The 13,980-nt window shown below is 38.6% G+C and overlaps 1 long non-coding RNA gene across 1 annotated transcript; it reads right to left on the bottom strand.

Moving 5' to 3' along the window:
* Positions 1 to 9,075: 9,075 nt before the first annotated feature.
* Positions 9,076 to 9,940, bottom strand: LOC145100470 (uncharacterized). The gene is made up of 2 exons (XR_013705063.1): positions 9,796 to 9,940; positions 9,076 to 9,418 (listed from the first exon to the last, which is right to left on the bottom strand). It is a non-coding gene; the product is annotated as an uncharacterized LOC145100470 (long non-coding RNA).
* Positions 9,941 to 13,980: the final 4,040 nt, after the last annotated feature.

Raw genomic sequence — 13,980 nt, 5'->3', positions numbered from 1 at the left:
CTTGACCTTTTAGGTCATTACAAAGAGTTGAAATATCGGGTTGCCATAATTGGTATCAGAGCATTGTTTATAGTGAGCTAAGTATATCAATTCATAAAAGATATACAGCCTATAAATACATAGGGATAAAACACTCTGACCAAAAATTATACTTTAAAATATAACCATATTTTACCAAAGTATAAGAACATCCAAAATCTAAACACTTGAACACAAGTATCACAAGAAGAACAAGAATAAAAGTCTTCAGATGTTGACCATTACCATCAAACCTGGGCAGTTATGTAATCGTAAGCTGGAATAAATGTAACCTGATCGACTACATTTATTTGAGATGCGATGAATATGTGCTTGGGAGTGATAGTGGTGTTGCAACAGGTCTGAAACTTACCAACTAGGAATGCTAGAGCCAAACATAAAGTTTAAAATACTATAGGAGTATTTTGGAATACTAAAAGACTCACATTAGTCCCAGAATCACATTAAGAAGATAAGAATCAAACAAGAAATTAAAATACCATAGGGGTATTTAGGGATCCATAACTAACCTTTTGTGAAGAACTAAAAAGATCCTTATTGATATACCTACAATTATAGAGAGTATACTCCCAAGGTTATATATAATAACGATCCCACAGGCTAAGAATATGTGGTTTCGCCCTATTTCCTTTTCCTCATTGGGATGTGGATCTAGAGCAGTATCACATATTCGAAGGCCTATCAGATCTAAGTTATATATGATTTGTATACCCTGTGCAATCGTAGCAGGACTCGATATGGATCACTCAGTGAAATGTAATAATCTCTTAGGATTCTTTAGACATTTCCATTCTCGCATGAACCCTATAGAAAACCCTACCCACTCCAGTGCTCGACAGAAGAATTGATTCCGACCCCGAAGAATTTCATTGAGAAGATTTCCAATTCGGAAATGAATGAACTAGGTCGAGACTATTGAATTCACCAAGTGCCTATTACTTTTAGGAACATCGGTGAGAAATTCACCTAAACTTCCGAGATTTCCAGTCATCTATCATGAAGTGATGACACCCCAAGTCGGATTCGGAAGTAAGGCGGAGGAGAGATTCAATATGTCCATATGAGAAGAGAACCCTAGGTAACTACCCGAAGAAAGCCAACGGCGGTCCCGGACAGGGATACGAGAAAGACAGAGGGAGCCAGTATATGGAACCCGAGAAGTGTCTTTTCCTCGTGTTCGTCACGCTAATACACCCATAAAATAATACAATTTAGTGAGTTGGTGGTTACACTACTCACGCTATGGTAAATCACCTTTTCCCGTTGCCAGTAACACGCTTAGAATGGATCCCCACACCTTTGTTGAGGTTGTTTAGCCATAAGTCTTCATGAGCCTTTTCTTTTTGCGGTCTTCGTTCCGAACTGTTCTCAAAACTTTCCAGGCCGGAGAGTGAAACCTTTCCCAGTATAAAGGTAACTTAGTAGGAACGATTCACATCTTATGGCTTTTCCGATACTCACACTCCTACCTTGCATACCAGGACTACATCATAGGGATGTTGGTCGACACTCATACATCCAATATCCGAGGCACGGGAAAAATTTAGGCCTAACATAATAAGGATAGATATGTCCAGCGTTAACCATCGTCTCTCATCAGCTTGTGTTCCTTTCCGTGTGGGAAAAACCATGCCTCTGAAGAAACGTAACCCACCCGCTAACAAGAAACCGACTCTCCTATTCGATGAAGCTACGTTCCAAGCTGCAGTTTCGGCAGCCGTAGCAGCTGCCATGGCTCAACTGTGTGCTAACAACGCCAATGTTAGCAAGAGCCCTATCAGAAATTCCGATACTACTAGTGGACAGAAGCAACCAACCTCTGCATACCTAGCCACCCGAGAACCTCACTCAAATCCACTGAAGAGAAAGATCAAGATTGAGGAGGGAAGTACCTCGGCTCAAGGACCTTCCGAAGGGCAACGAGCTGAGGAAGTCAATACCCATGCCAACCCTTCCATCCCTACACCTAGGAGACCATACCTAGGAACCCTTCCCCACTGCAGCAAGTGTAGCTACCATCATCATGGTGTATGCCGAGAGCTCTATTGTGCTAGGTGCCGCATGTTGTGGCATACTGCTCGCGTCTGCAGAACCCCGGTTGAGTTCATTACATCAACCACCAACGTGACAGCCAATACAGTCTGCCACATATGTGGCGAGATTGGACACTCCAAGAAGGGTTGCCCAACTGAAGGAAACGACAATGACTCGGGAGGAGTCTGACTCTAATGCTTAGAGAGAAGCATCAAAGAACCTGGTAGATTTTGGTACGCCTCTCAATCTCAGATAACTAACCAAGAACATAAGAAGGATAATTCTAAGTGTAATTAATTTCCATTGAGACGAAAGTCGCAGCACTGTTATAAAATTTAAAATTTCATCAGGTAAAACAATAATGGCTAAACATATATGTTACAGCCATGTATAATTGAGATCGATAGACCTAGAGTGAGTGAAGGCCGCCTCATTTCCTGTTCCTCGTTTGGTTGTAGATTTAAGACGGAGTCGCTCAGTCAACAGTCGTCCCCATCTTAATTATGCATGACTAGTATATGTGAGGCAATTATAGAAATGCCTCGTGAGAATCCATTCAAAAAAAGGTACTCTATTTAGAAACATTCATGACCCTCTTTAGTTCCGCGTCGACTCTATCGGTCCAAGTATCCGCGACAGTGATACCCGGGACGAAACCAGAGACAACTAGAACTTGTGTGCCTGTTCGGCACATGACCCTATCGATCCTTATTCTATGTCACGTCGATGTATGCCAACTTCGACGCCTCTATCGATCATGGTTTGATTTCGTGCAACCATGTGTAAATCCTTAGTGCTGTGTAAAAAGAACTTTCTCCATAGCCATTCGGAAAATTAAGGTTCTTCCGAACCTAAACAAAATAAAAATAATAAAGACTAATATGATCCGCCAGTCTTCACTTTTATTTCAAACCTTCCGAAGTACCCAGGAGAGGGGTACCGCGCGCTGTTAACCAACCCTCCTTAGACAGATAGAAACTGAAGCGAAGGACACTGCAGGTATTCCAGAAGACGATAACCACCCGTAGCATACCTCGTAGATCCCTCAGAAAGACCCTTCATCCTATCCCATGGAACGGGAGCTAGATTCAAGAGAACCCCTATGGATTGAACTACTATGATTACCACAACTCCGAAGTTTGTTGTCATCCCGGTTCAGCCATCATAATAGCTAGCACCCTCGGTTGATAAAGAAATCTGAGTCGTAAGAGTCAAGGACATTGACTATGACCATCCATTCACGCTTAATCCCCCGAATTAAGCATCGCAGCGGATATCTCGGAAATCCGAGAGCTGTGATAAATTAAACTCTGAGAAGAATGGATGAGGAGATTAAAGTTCCGAGTGATGGAACCCTATACTCACTAGATTGACCTAGACCGAGAAAGCTAAGAACCTTCGGAAGAGTAGTTGCTGAAGATGTTCGCACTACTCAGGCACTTCGTCCACCCCGTTACAGACGAGTAGTGTTTAGGATCCTCTGCCCTCTCGCATGGAGGAAGTCACCGCCGCCTTGTAGGCAATAGACTGCATTCTCCGAAGCGAACACTTGAATACCGAGAACCAATGGATAACCTTCATAGCCAAGAATAGTTGATCAAAGAGCGAAAGTAGTGGCGTTAAGTCTTATAACCCAGATCCCGAAGAGATTATAGACTTGACACCAGTCTAGGTGTTAGTCGATGGGTTATACAAGAGCAACCTCTTTCCGCACTAAAATAAACCAACGTCTTAGAGATTCAATGGACTACTAGGTGTTCCACAAATACTAACTCGCGCAGAAATAGTAGAACCACCTCCCGAGGTAGTCCAATACTCATCTGGTGAAACCCTATCTCCCCGACCCTGAGGGTTTCTGTTAGAAATATCTCAAGAATCAGAAGTGCAGATTCATTTTGCACAAGAATGAGATAGACTCTCTACAGAAAACAAATACCCGTAGACACGCAACCCATCTACTGATCTAGAAACTCTCTAAAAGCCAATCGATAGGAAACACGAAACCAAGGACAACCCGAGCCTCCTAAGAACCAACCTGAAGGACTACACATCCAATATGAGAGAGAACGTTAGGAACTTCGGAATGGCGATCACGCCAGTGATGATATTGCCATAGAAGTACACTATGTTCTATGTACTGAGAAGATCTACCCTTCCGAGAGCTTAGGACCATTCGAGATTCTGTACGGAGACTGGTCCAACCCTCGTTAGACCACTACTGCTTTCGGATATTCCACAAGTTTCATACCCGGTCATTCCACTTCTTAGACTTGATAAGTGCTTGCCCGATGCCACCCTTCGTATCCCACTCATCTTGATAGAAACCATTGAGAACCCTAACTTCGTAGACATACCTGTAGGAAATCGCTAACTGCACGAGACGGAATCCGCATCCCATTGGTGAAAGTTTGTTGGAGTGACAGACTTAGGTCAGAGATCTTTTGGGAGTGCGAGGACAGACTGAATAGGAAGTACCTCCTGCCTCTACTCGGTCATTCATACCTACTTCCTTGCCTAAACCTGAATTTCGGGACGAAATTCCCTCTAACGGGGGATGATGTGACAACCCGAAATTTATTCCGTCATTTTTAACCCTTTTTCCGTTAATAAGCCTCATTTTATTTGACTGTCCGTTAAATTTTGGGACTGGATAATTAATGTGGGACTTTCATAATGACTTGGTAAGGGTTTAAACAAATTAGAAGCATCCATAAAATGCCCTTAAAATGCTTAGTTTCAACCAAGTCAACAATTGGCCGTTTAAATCGGGTACGACCAAAAGCCCCGTTTAACGGCAGTATCGGGTAGATTCCTACTAAGCACCAACTCATACCCCTATATAATGGTGAGTGGAGTCCATTAGAGACTTTTTACACTCTCTCCACTCTCTCCCTTTACAACATAATTTCGAGCCAAAAATCGTCGTTTCGAGCCCCAAACTAGTAGGTAAACTATCCTAACTCATTGTATAGCCTATCTAACATGAAAATTCGAGTTTAAGACATAAAATAGGGGTATGTTTATGTGTTTACGGCCCAAGAACACTCTTGGACCATGAACACCATTTAATGGGGTTTTTAAGCCCCAAAACCCCTCCAAATTGACCCTAAGGCTTAGATATGACTTGTAGGCTCATGGAATCAGACTTAGAACACCTTGAACTAGAATTTTGGGGAGTAAACAAAAGTTTACTTCCCAAGAATATGCTTGGGCCGTAAAATCCTCTTCATGGGGAGTAAACTCATATTTGAGTGTTTAAATGCCACTTAAACACGTCAATAGCCTTAGATTAAATTCTAGAATCAACCACCAACAAGTTAGGGACCTCAAACTTGATTAAAACAACTCCATAAGGAGTTCACGGCCGTAAACCCCTCATGAATGGGAACCTAGGCCGTAAACTCCTATAAAGGGGTTAAATGGTGCCCTAAACTCCCCATTTGACTTAGAAAAATGCATAGGATTTATTTTCTATCATTTAAGCCCTTAAAACACCTAAGGAATATGTCCATAGGAGCTTACGGCCGTAAACTCCCTTGTTTAGGGCCGTAAACTCCCATTTGGTCCATTTAGGTGCCTTAAATCCATTAATACACTTTATATTTGGACCTAGAAAAATTCCACAATTGATATAAGGCCTTTAAGCATCCTAGAACACCCTCACCATGAGTTTACGGCCGTAAACTCATGGGGTGTTGTCCCAGGGCTGTGAACTCTATATATATAGTTTACTCTTGGAGAGTAAACTCCAATCCTAAGCCATACACACCCTTAGATGTTACCCGGGACACTCCAAACACTTAACCTAAGTGTTTTACGCACTTTAGGATGCGTATACTTGTTTAATTAGTATTATATGTGCTAATTGTATGTAAACATATGTTATCATATGTTAATAGGTCACTAAGTGTGTTCAAGTCCTTACTTGACACCCAGCACCCAACCGGCACCTTCGTCGGATCCACTTACATCAGGTGAGTTCATACCCCTGAATGAACCTTTTAAATGTCTTTACATGTTTTATGGGGGGGGGGGGGTCGAATACAAGTTAAACATGCCAGTTATCATATCAATCACATGTGATTGATAACCTGCATGCATAAGGGTTTACTACACTGTTAACTGTTTTACCGAGAATGACACTGTAAATGGTTTTCTAAAACTTAGTTACTTGTTTAGCTTTTACTTATAATGTTTTATCAAGGTTTCATTTTAAAACTTGTTTATGAAAGGTTCCCAAAGGATTTCTAAAGGTTTTCAAACTTATTTTACAAAAGAATACCAAGTTGTGATTTTCTTATGTATAAAGGTTTTTCCAAAGTTTTCATCAAGGTTTTCTTCCATGTTTTTATACTCTTACTTGTTAGATACTACTGCTTACCTCGGTTTAGTTAACGCCTCCACTTTGTGATACGCTTATACTTGATAACGCCTCCACTTCGTGATACGCTTATACTTGATAACGCCTCCAGTTCGTGATTCGCTTATACATGATAACGCCTCCACTTCGTGATACGCTTATCCATGATAACTTCCCACTTCGTGATTCGCTTATACTTCACGATTCGCTTATACTTCACGAGTCGCTGATACTCACGATTCGTTTGTACCTCACGATTCGCTTATGCTTCATGATTCGTTGATAACTCGCGATTCTCTTATACTTCACGATTTGCTTATGCTTCACGATCCGCTTCCACATGTTAAACACTTAAACATAGTTAGATGTATGACTGTGCTTGTATAGATGCATATAAATAATGTTTGAAGGACTTAGGAAGGCTTGTTCGCCCTATTTCCTTTTCTTTGTTGAGATGTGGTCTGGTGGGATCGGTTGCCCGTCCGAAGGTCGTTTGATCATTAGTTATATATTATGTATACAAGCATAGTCATATCAGTTTACATTGATCAGTTCAGTTGTGAGTCTCTACCATTAGTACAATATTCTACATCAGATCTCACTACACGAGATACATCTTCAGTACGCGGCCTTCTCCGTTGTCAAGTTGGTAACCAGAGTATCTTGTAGGGAGAGCGGACATTGTGTGTATAGATCTATACGGGATTGACACCCCCGCACCCTGACTGCTAGCTACAGTCCACGGCCTACCAAGCCAAGGGGTGACAAATGTCATATTCATATCGACGCTTGTAGGGCGTCAAGTTCTCTAGTGTCTATCAGTATGGTTACGGCTATCTCGAGGTTACCTAATAATTCATGGCTTTAAGATAACAAGTTTTATACACTGTATTCACTGTATCCACTGTGTTCACTATACTTACTATATTCACTGTGTTCACTGTACTCACTGTATTCACTGTGTTTACTGTATTCACTGTGTTCACTGTGTTCCCTATCTCCACTAATTTAGACCTTACTAGACGTATCTTTCATTTGATACTGTCTGGGTTTGTCTCCACTGTTTTAGACCTTGCTAGACATATCTTTTATTTGATATTGTCTGGGGTCTGTCTCCATTGTTTTAGACCTTGCTAGATGTATCTTTCATTTGATACCGTCTGGGGTCTGTGTCTCCTTTTGTTAGACTGAGCCAGGCGTGTCGTTCAATCGATACTCTCCTGGAGTCTATGATTCTTTTGCCTTAGTCAGCAGTCCTCACTGCTGAGGCATAGGTTATTTTCCCTAATATTCTCCTACTTTCTTTAAAATCAAATCCCGTATTTTGATAATGATAGTGTTTAAGGGAAAACTACTTTTTACCACATGACTCTGACTAGTCTTCGTAGAAGACTACTTTTTAATAAGAAAATATAGGATTTTCTGGAAAGGACTCTATTTCACTGTATGCTTGAAAACTACTACTTCTATAAAGTCATTTGTAATAAATGACACTAAATACTTATGAACTCACCATCATTTGTAAAAATGTTGATACTCGCTTTTCAAATAACTTGTATTCTCAGGTCAGTTATAAACATGTACATCCCAGGAGCTTCTGTTGAAGACGGTTTTGTGCCATGTGGCATCTATACTAGTTTTTGTATTATTTTGATGATTCCATACAATGTAAACCATGTAAACCTATTACTATTATTGCAATGGTTGTTGTAATTCGATTACTATACTACATATGTTGTGATACTTGACATGACGTCATCCACCCCAGAACGTTTCCGTCGTTCTGGTTTTGGGGTGTGACACATATGTTTTAGACTGGTCGAGGTGGACAACAAATCTAAAACTTGCCAACTTTAAACCAAAAGGATCTAAGAACAAAAAATAAAGACATAAAATACTATAGGAGTATTTTAACATTTTATGAATCTTTCATATGTCCTCTTGTGCTTATATTCTCTTACAGACGCCATGGCAGGTTTTCACTACCTTGGAGATCCATATTTCCCCAACCAGAGGAACGAAGGATGGATCATGGAGGATCCTAAAGAGATCCTAGAGGATGATTCGGAGGAAGAAGTTGAAGAGGAAGTAGATACTACTAGAAAACTAGGGAATAACCTATGACAGTATTCATAGGAAATCCATAGGAGAAAGTCGTTCCCTACAGAATTCCTACTAAAAACATATTGTAGAAAAAACACTCGTGGGTAATTTTTTCCTACAAATTACCTACAAACTTTCCTATGCATTTCCTACGGAATATTTTATTACAAATTTACTTTTGGAACACCGGAACACCTACAAAACACGTTTACTACAGAGTACCTACGAGTTTATTTGCTACGGAACACCTACAAAATACCTATGGATTATTTTCGTACAGAATACCTACCAACTGCATTTCCTATAGAATACCTACCAACTGATTTTCCTACAGAATACCTACCAACTTTAATAAATTTTATTTTCTACAGAATACTTATAGAATATTTATTTCCTAAAAAATTTTCTATAATTTTTTTGTCAGTTTTCATTGAATACAATTCCAATAAAAGTTTGTTGCTATGTTAAATTTATAATTTTAAACATATGCAAATCTTCTGCTCAAAATTAATGCAAAAAAACCACAAACATAATTATAATAACAGTCAAATACCATTACGTCCATTAATATTAAAATAGTCAATAACATAACATTCATACATTTAAATACTCAAAATACCATTACAATGTCATGACAACAACTAAGAACTACATGGTGGATTACCGTACTGGTCGAGTTGTCTTATAAAGGCCGCCAATTGTCGTTGCACTTTCAATTCCATTCCATTTCGCATTTGTTCTATTTGAAAATCCATTTGACTGTGCCTTTGATCCATTATAGCATTGTACTTTACATTATAGCTTTTTGCATGTTTGACACTTGTTGTCGCCAAGGCCGTTCCATTACTTTTCATGCCCCGGGAGAGATGAGTAATAATGCCCCTATGTTTGACAATTTCAACTTATACATGTAAAATAACCAAAATGACATCCATATATATGATTCACTTTTGTTTTTGTTTCACATATAAAAATTTGATTTTTATCACTTAAAATAAAAAATTTGACAAGAAATTTGTAATGGTAAGCAAGACAAGAGAATTCAATAGCAAGAAGATAAAACAAATGAAATAGTTGTTCACATTTCTTGGCTTTGCCTTTTTTTTTTACTCCTTGTTCTCCTTTGAGTTTTTTTTTTTTTTTTTTTTTTTCTTTTCCACATACAAGAATGAAAGAAATCTTGGATGCAACTTATTTTTTTGTAAAAAAAATCAATTGAATACTCGTTTAAATATGAAAGGGATACATTAAGTACTTACTCAATCCACCCAAATTTTTTCATGTAGGCATTTGTTATTACAAAACATTTCTCCATGTTGATGTAGTAATTAGTTTCAGAGAAAACCCAAGATCCATTATTCCAAACTAATCTTTTGATACAAGGGATGTCAAGTAACCAAACTGAGCCCACTTCTTGATCACAAATGAAAAGAGCTGATTAGCTAGAATCTGGAAAATAAAAACCAAACAAAAATTACAGATTCTAAAAATAACATTTCAAGCAACTTACAGTTTCTTGAATATGATTGATGGCATGTCTAATTAGATGAAGACCTTTTTGAGCAACTAAACAAGAAATGCAATCAACTAAAGGCACTCTTTCACACCCTTCTAGAATCAAACCAAATCCCCTTTGTAGATACTGCTTGCATACTTTCTTTCCACCAGTGTTTTGAGCTGAAAAATAATCTCAAAAAAAATAAAATTTGGTAAATGAGGTTTCATTAAATTTGTGGAAAAAAATGTTTTACATAAGCTTCAAAATAGGCCAGTTTATGGAGTTTTTTTCTATATTTTATATAAATTATAAAGTAGGAGACTCACAATCCTTACCCTTATAAGTCATTTTCCCTGCAAAGATGTATGCAGGGGGACTTTACTCATATCATGTGGTTAAATTTTAAGGGAATTAAGATCTAATTTTGTAGTTTAATCATATAAAATGTATAAAATGTCTACAAATTTCTACCTTGATAACAGTCAAATGGTATGTTGATTCAGATTCCCATAAGAGTGGACTAAAAAGTCTTCAACGGAACTTCAGACGGGAGTCTGCTTGGTACACTGAAAGAGAAAGTTGTCCACACTATAAGGGAGGAGGGAGTCGTTCCCACTGAACCCACTGCCACATCAGCTTTTCAATTTGATTTTTCTTCATCTTTTCAAACCCACAACACACGGAATCCTATATTTTTCAACCCACTCAACCCACTCAATTAAAAAAAAATACTAAACAACTAAGGTACAAGTCTTAAAATATATGGTACAAGAGAAAATGAGAGAGAGAAAGTAGAGAGAGAGGATGAAGTGGGTTCGTGAAACCAGTTAAACAACCCGCCGCAGAGGGAGTGGTACCGGCAGTAACTCTATTGCTAATTAAGATTTTACCTTGATTATTTTTGTATATATTATTTTAATTAAGTGGGTTGAGTGGGTTGAGAAAGATAGGATTTCCGTGTGTTGTGGGTTCGGAAAGATGAAGAAAAATCAAAGAGAAAAGCTAATGTGGTAGTGGGTTCAGTGGGTTCAGTGGGAATGACTCCCTCCTCCATAACCATCAATTGGACTCCATAGTCTGCTATGAAACTTCTGAGTCGCCCTAGTTTCACATAACAGTAGTTACATATTAAAATGATAAGAATCTACATCATATTTGATAAACTTTTGATAAGAATTTAGATGCCTAGACCATGACCAAGTTATGTTTGTGCATAACAACAAATAATTTGCATCTTTTGGGCCAATGGCAACCATTTCTGTTTTTTTGCTCAGTGCCTTGTCCTTCTATGGCTGGGATGAACATTCCCTAAGAAATCATAGAGCACAATCAACTTCCATGCATATGCAACTTTTTTAGCGTGTTCTTGAGCAGCTTTTTCCTACCAAGAAATCCTTGCCCTTTCCAACACCAGGGCCTCCTATCATATATACATATTATATTATTAGTTATATTATTAAACAAGCAAAAACATCTCAACTTTAAACTTTCTTCATACATGTAATGTGTTTTTAATTACCTAGTACAAAGTTAATGCTTGGAGTCCTTACTTTTGACAAGATTCCACCTTCTGCCTACAGATCAAAATATAAATAATTTTTTAAACTTTAACTTAATAAAAGACCTTTAACGATCTAATTGTACATAGTGACATACCGGTTTCAGGAATGTTGTTGTGCTGAATGCTTCAAGAAAACTCAATCCATATGCCACCTTTGTCAATAAGAAAGATAATATAACCAATTTATGTTAATGAACTATTATCTAAATTCCCAACTTATAAACAAATTGCTACAAAATGGAACCCTAGTTTTCGAGAGGCTAGTTCTCTGCATGAGCTTCCACTCTAACAGAAATAGATCCTAGACTAAATGGAAAAGACCTAAACACCCTTAAACCTTGCATTGACCTTTTTGCCCTTATTTAATCAGCCTTGACCTGTTGATATTTCCTCACTTTGTATATCTGAGGCTCACAACTCACATAATGTATCTATTTATGCTGGAGTGGTGAGTGACAAGATTCAGAATCAATAACTTGCATAACAAAATCATCTATATGCAAATAAAATCTTGTGAATGTCTATATGTATCTATCTTCATTGTTCTACCATAGGTGAAGATTATCGATCCCTATATAAGAGAACCAATGTTTTAAATCTTCAACTAATAAATTGTTATGCTCCAAATCAATATTTCCAACATCAATAAAAGATAGTCTCATACATATACATCACTACAAATGTATCAACATCTAATCACAGTAGCGAAATCGAAGATTGTCTCATACATAAAATTAACTTCAAATCTTTTGGTAAAACTATAGATATAAACAGCAGCAAACTCGAATCATTCTCAGAACTAATCAAATGAATAAACTCCTGTACCTGATTAAGTAGAGACGGTTTGGCCACCGATAAAAAAGTTGACAGTAAGCTAGGTCGCCTCAACATTTCTCGATCTCAAATACACCTCTATGTATGTATGTACTTGCACTTATGAGATTATATGATCACTTGGTATGAATTATAAAGTCGAAACTGAGATCAGTTAAGTTGTAGTTAGTAGCATTTCTCAACGGCCACTGGAAATGGAGTAGCATTCGGCAAGACCAAAAGGCTCCAACTGTTTTCATCGATCAGACCTCCACCCAAACCTTTCCTCCCTCCGTTTATTTCATCGAAATCAAACAAGAACCCGACTTGTTTAGCCCGATTTCTACCGATGACGGACTCTAAGAAGCCTAGGAAGGCTCATCAGGAACCGATAATTTCCTCCTTCTCCTCATGAATAGATCGATTGTCCCAATCTACCAGTCGCTACTTGCCCTTCTCCATCAGACTAGTTGAGTCCCCTCCCTAGGTGTAATCTATTGGTGACAAGGAAGAACAGCCAAGGAGATCACCGGAGCGCCCCCCTAGCTGCCGCAGACAAGAGAAGCGTCGCTGCTTCTCCCTTCTCCTTTCGTCAAATCGATCCCGCACCAGAGGTGATTCCCCTTTCTCGATTGATTGCCATCATTGAGCCACCATGGCTTCTTGTGTTCCCATCTTCCTTTCTCGATAGATGAACCACGACCACTGGACCAAAACTCCCGCTACCTTCGTAATTCTAATTCCCCTTTTTCGATTTATCTGTCGGGAATAAGAAACAAACGAGAATCAAGATTTGCATTCTAATATTGAGACTTGAGAGTGTAATACTGAATTAGGGCTTTTTCTGACAATTTCAACATCGAGTGGGAGATATGGTGGTTCCGGTGGGTAGAAGTAAATGAGCCTTGATCGATGTCAACGAACGGGGAAGAATCGGTGGCGGTGGTCAGAGTACAAGGGAAAGAAGCAAGCGAAACTCGATGTAGGGAGGCGGAGGAAGACCGGAGAAGATTTTTGTGGTCAAAGAACACACCCAGAGCTACAGAGGGGAAACAAGGAAGGCAGGTTTTCTAATTTTTTTTTATTTCCTTTTTCCCACTGCTAGTTGCTGACGAGCGCGTTTGTAAAATTAAAAAGCGATATTTCTAGACGACACGCCTCTAACATAAGCGCCCTCCGTGTTTTATTTGTGAGACGCTAATTCTAGGGCATGCAAAAATACGTGTCCAAAATTCTTTAAATTTCTAAAGATCTGACATTATTTTTAGGGCACGCCCTTTTGCGTATCATTAATCAGTGCGTGTCATAAAAAGCGTATCATTAAAGGTCTATTTTATAGTAGTCATGATCATAACAAATCAATATTATGGACATATCCAAATTCACTAACTAGTAAATCAGAACCCACATAAGAATATCACTATATCCGAATTCAGAATCAAAAAAATGAAAGTATGATTCTCAAATCAGAATTTTGAAATTACCTCAGTCTATGTGGTACTTGTCGTCCTTCTCTTCCCACATTAGTAACATCACTAATTGAAACTCAAAATTCAGAAGAATTGGAACTTC

The sequence above is a fragment of the Lactuca serriola genome, chromosome 4 (assembly GCF_051521515.1).
Source record: "Lactuca serriola cultivar US96UC23 chromosome 4, Lser_US96UC23_V15, whole genome shotgun sequence".
In the NCBI taxonomy this organism is placed as follows: domain Eukaryota; kingdom Viridiplantae; phylum Streptophyta; class Magnoliopsida; order Asterales; family Asteraceae; genus Lactuca; species Lactuca serriola.
Note: the sequence above shows the minus strand (reverse complement) of the source record. Positions and strands in the feature narration are given on the sequence as shown.